Source organism: Macaca mulatta, chromosome 5 (genome assembly GCF_049350105.2).
Source record: "Macaca mulatta isolate MMU2019108-1 chromosome 5, T2T-MMU8v2.0, whole genome shotgun sequence".
NCBI classification, from domain to species: domain Eukaryota; kingdom Metazoa; phylum Chordata; class Mammalia; order Primates; family Cercopithecidae; genus Macaca; species Macaca mulatta.
Genome location: NC_133410.1, coordinates 174111548 through 174116871, shown reverse-complemented (window position 1 = coordinate 174116871; position 5324 = coordinate 174111548). Strand labels below are relative to the sequence as shown.

The following is a 5324-nucleotide window of genomic DNA, read 5'->3' as shown; positions in this document are numbered from 1 at the left end:
CATGACAGTTTATCCCTAAATATTTTAGCACATAACTCTCACAAACAAGGACATTCTCTCACACAACCTAACATCATTACCAGGCATTTGTTTGTTTGTTTGTTTGTTTGAGATGGAGTTTCACTCTTATCGCTCAGGCTGGAGTGCAGTGGCGTGATCTCGGCTCACTGCAACCTCTGCCTCCTGGGTTCAAGCAATTCTCCTGCCTTAGCCTCCTGAGTAGCTGGGATTACAGGCGCCCACGATCACGCCTGGCTAATTTTTGTATTTTTAGTAGACATGGGGCTTCACCACGTTGGTCAGGCTGTTCTCAGACTCCTGACCTCAGGTGATTCACCCGCCTTGGCCTCCAAAAGTGCTGGGATTACACGCATGAGCCACCACGCCCGGCCTACCAGGCCTTTTAAAAAGTGAACTCAGGGGCTGCAGCAGTGCTGGCTGTAGGTGATGACATGGTGAGGAGTGGGTTTGGGGCATGAGAATCACAAGGCAGTTTCCAAGCCTCTCTCTTTACGTCTCTGGGTCTTCTCGGAGAAACAAGGCTGAAAAAATTACTTTTCCCACTAAAACATACCAAGTATATGCCCAGCCTTCATGAAAGTGAACAGAGAAATGAAGCACCTTTATGTGGGTGGCCTTGGCCAGGAAATTTCTGAGACAGACCTACAAAATCAGTTCAGCAGATTTGCAGAGGTTTCGGATGTGGAGATTACACAGAAAGATGACCAAGGAAACCCGCAGAAAATCTTTGCATATATCAACATCAGTGCAGCAGAAGCAGACCTGAAAAAATGTATGTCTGTTCTAAATAAAACAAAATGGAAAGGTGGAGCATTACAAATTCAACTAGCAAAAGAAAGCTTTTTGCACAGATTGGCCCAAGAGAAAGAAGAAGCAAAAGCTAAGAAAGGAAAATCAACAACAGGTAATACCAACTTGTTAGAAAAGATAGGAGTGGAATTCCATATGAAAGCTGTGCCAGGGACAGAAGTGCCAGGGTATAAGAATTGGGTTGTGAGCAAATTCGGAAGAGTGTTACTTGTTCTTCACCTTAAAAATTATCATAAATATAAAATTATAAAATATGATCCCTCAAAATCCTGCCACAACCTAAAGAAGATAGGGGAGGATTTCACAAACACCGTTCCTATATCCAGCTTGACTTGGGAATTGGAAGGAGGGAATGACCCTATGAGTAACAAACGGTGAGGAGACTTCTCGACTTCCACAGCCCTCCCAAGAAGACGATAAAAGTGCAGAGGGATGAGAGTTCCACTGGGTCTCTGACCATGAGTCCAAGGCCCAAGTGGGTAATAGAGAGACCACCCTTAACACAGCAACAGGCTGCACAGAAAAGAACTTGTGATCGCATTACTTCTTCTAAATCACCTCCTGTACCTGTTTCTGATACTCAGAAACTTAAAAATCTACCTTTTAAGACTTCTGGCTTGGAAACTGCCAAGAAGAGAAATAGCATTTCTAATGATGATATTGATTCTGAAGATGAATTAAGAATGATGATTGCAAAAGAGGAAAACTTATAGAGAACCATACAGCCCTCAATAAATGAATCTGAAAATGATCCCTTTGGAGTTGTAAGGGATGATTTCAAATCAGGAGTTCACAAATAGCATTCTTCAATAGGTATAGGTATCAAAACTAATGTCTCTTACCATGACAGTGATGATATTATTAGAAACGATTGTGAGTATGACTCAGGAGATACAGATGAAATCATTGCGATGAAAAAAAATGTTGCTAAGGTCAAAAACAGTACAGCATTTTCACAATTGGAAAAATCTACAGACAAGAAAACTTCCTTCAAAAATAGAGAAATCTGTGAGCTTTCTGATCACTGTATTAAAGTACAAAAAAGAAAAAGCAATGTAGAGTCAGCCCTCGTCATGGATTAAAGCCTCTTAATCACAAATCTCCCTCTCAGTGCAGTAGCGGTGAAGATGCTGATTCTGCATCAGAATTAGCTGACTCTGAAGGAGACAAGGAGTATAATGCCATGATTTAAAAAAAAAAAAAAAACTGCCTTCGTGTGAATCTTACTTTAGCTGATTTGGAACAATTGGCTGGCACTGATCAGAAAGTTCCAAATGAAGATACTGAGAGTGATGGACCAGAAACCATGACACAATGCAAGTTTAACAGAGGCTTCAAGAGCCCCAACACTCCCACTGGCCTCCACAGACGCAGACAGTGTATTTGTCCTGAGGACATTGTGGCTTCCCTGTTAGAAGGAGAGGAGAGCACCTGTGGCAAACAGAAACCAAAGAAAAACAACTTAAAGCCAAAATTCCAGGTTTTCAAGGGAGGAGGCTGTTTATATGAAAAGAAGTCAGTTAAAAAAAAAATCATTGAAAGACAATGTTGCCTCTAACAATATTAATAAAGATCAGAATTCCATGAAACATGTGGATCCCAGTATCATATCCATGGAAGATGGGTCCCCATATGTTAATAGCTTTTCAGGTGAACTGCCTCCATGCCAACATGCAAAGAAGGTGAATGGCCTAAATTATATTCAGCCTCAAAAAAGACAGAACACTGTAATCCCAGCACTTTGGGAGGCCGAGGCGGGCAGATCACGAGGTCAGGAGATCGAGACTATCCTAGCTAACACAGTGAAACCCCATCTCTACTAAAAATACAAAAAAACTAGCCGGGCGAGGTGGCAGGCACCTGTAGTCCCAGCTACTCGGGAGGCTGAGGCAGGAGAATGGCGTAAACCTGGGAGGCGGAGCTTGCAGTGAACTGAGGAACCACCACTGCACACTCCAGCCTGGGTGACAGAGCAAGACTCCGTCTCAAAAAAAAAAGAAAAGAACACTTTTGAGAGCCAGGATCGCAAGGCAGTGTCCACTAGCAGTTCTGAAAAGAGAAGTAAGAATTCTATTTCTAGTTTATTGCCATTAGAAGGTAAGAAGTCCTTAAGTCTTCGTGCAAAGACTCACAACATAGGCTTTGACAAAGACAGCTGCCATAGTCCCACAAAGACAGAAGCTTCAGAGGAAGAGAGGTCTGACTCAAGTAGCCTCACATCTCTTGAGAAATCACCAAAGGTCTTATCCAAGGACACCGAGGAAATCAAAACTGATTTCTCACTTTCTATTAGTAATTCATCTGATCTGAGTGGTAAGGATAAGCATGCTGAAGATGATGATAAGCACTTGGCAGCCTTGGAAACGAGGCAAAAAGCAAAAGAAGTGCAGAAGAAGCTGGTGCACAATGCTCTGACAAATGTGGATGGTCATCCAGAGGATAAGCTAACCCACATCATCTTCAGTTCTGACAGTGAATGTGAAACAGAGGAGATATCTACTCAGGAGGACAGCCGTCCAGGAGAGGAATGGGTGAAAGAGTCTATGGGTGAAACATCAAGGAAGCTGCCTGATAGCAGTGATGATGAGGAATCTGATTCTGAAGATAACAGTAACAGGCTCAAAATTAAACCTCAGTTTGAGGGCAGAGCTGGACAGAAGCTCATGGATTTACAGTCGCACTTTGGCACTGATGACAGATTCTGCATGAACTCTTGATTTCAAGAAAGTGACAGTGAAGAGGAACAGGAAGAGTTAAATGAAAAGAAAACTACTAGGAAGAAGAGAGCCTGCTGAAGAAGAAAAGAAAGCCCTGAATGTTGTACAAAGTGTTTTGCAAATCAACTTAAGCAATTCTACAAAGAATCAGTAGCTGCTAAGAAATTTAAGGACAGCATACATTATGATCCAACGAAGAAAGACCGTGCCACTTACGAAAGAAAAAGACACGATAAACCAAAAGAAAGTAAAGAAAAACAAAAAAAGAAAAGGGAGGAAGCTGAAAAGCTATCTGAGGTGTCCAAAGAAAGGTATCATAACATTGCTATGGATCTGAAAGAAATATTTCGAACTTCAAAATATACCAGTGAAAAAGAAGAGGACACACCCTGGAATGAGGAGTGTGGCAAAGAGAAACCTGAGGAAATCCAGGACCCTGCAGCTCTGAGCAGTGGGGCTGAGCAGCCCAGCAGGTTCACATTCCCCTTTTTTTTATTCAGACACTAAAGACATAAAGGAAGAGACTCACAGAGGTGAAACAGACGGGTTCTGGGGACGAGAAAGACCCGTGTTTCCAAGACAGCAGTTCCAAAGAGGAAGATGTTACTGAAGGAACAGATCACAGAAAGTCCAGTCCTGGAGAAGCATCATTACCTGAGACAGAGACCACTAGATTTTTCTTTTTCTCTAAGAATAATGAAGGACTTCAAGCAGGTTCTGATTTATTCTAGAGAGGAGCAGGAAGTAATATTAGCAGGAACTCTTGGGACGCCGGAACAGACAACCTGCCTATGGATTGTCGGAAGAAACATAAAGATGCAAAAAGGAAAATGAAACCAAAATAATAAATATCAGCATTGAGTATGATGCCGAATGTGAACAAGGCTCACCTAAGGAAATGGACCCGGAAAATAGTTTTAGCTGACAAAAAGAAATTTCAGAGTGGAGGAATTTTAAAAATCTGGCTGATGGAATATCATTCTGGTTGTCACCTTTTTCTGTGGAGCTCCTCTGCATTTCTTCCTAAGTAATTACTTCAGAAAGTTAAATTCAACTTCTTAAAAAGGAAAAAAAAGTGAATTCAATAACATCATTAAAATCTTAGCCATACTCAAATTGCCCCACTTGTCCTCAAAATGTCTCTTACAGCTGTTTAAAATGCAGCATCCAGCCAAGTTCACACATTACGTTTGGATGCTGTATTTCTTTAGTCTTCCATTGTGACCCTCTGATCTTCCTGACACCAAATCCTTTGACAAGTCCAAGCCAATTGTTCTACAGAATGTTCCATCTCCTGAATTTATTTGACAGTTTCCTCATGATTGGATTTAGACAAGACATTTCTGGCAAGGACTCTACTTAGGTTATGCTGTGTACCTCCCACTCCATCACATCCAGAGGCACCTAATAGCCTGACCCATGGTCGCAATGGGGAGTTTGACGATTTGGGACAATGGTGACTGCCAGATCTCTCCATTGCAAAGGCATACTCTATCACATCGTAATTAATAAATAATACATGGTGTGATTTTTCAAAACTGTGTGAATACCCCATCCTTCAACAATCTTGCTAAAAACCTCTGAATGGTTTTTAGCATTCAGAGATGGTTCTCACCTAAATCAATTATTATACCGGGAAGCTTGCAAAACAGATTTTCTAATTCTATAATTCTTTCTGTACTTATTAGCTGGCATTCTGCTTTAAAGAAAAGCTTTTCTTTTCTCCTTTATCTTCCTCCCTCTCTTTCTTTCTTCCTAATATCACTTTGCAATCAA

The 5324-nt window shown here is 41.4% G+C and overlaps 1 pseudogene; it reads left to right on the top strand.

The window, feature by feature from the left end:
• Positions 1-594: 594 nt before the first annotated feature.
• Positions 595-4393, top strand: LOC705710 (nucleolar protein 8-like; annotated as a pseudogene).
• The last annotated feature ends 931 nt before the right edge of the window (positions 4394-5324 follow it).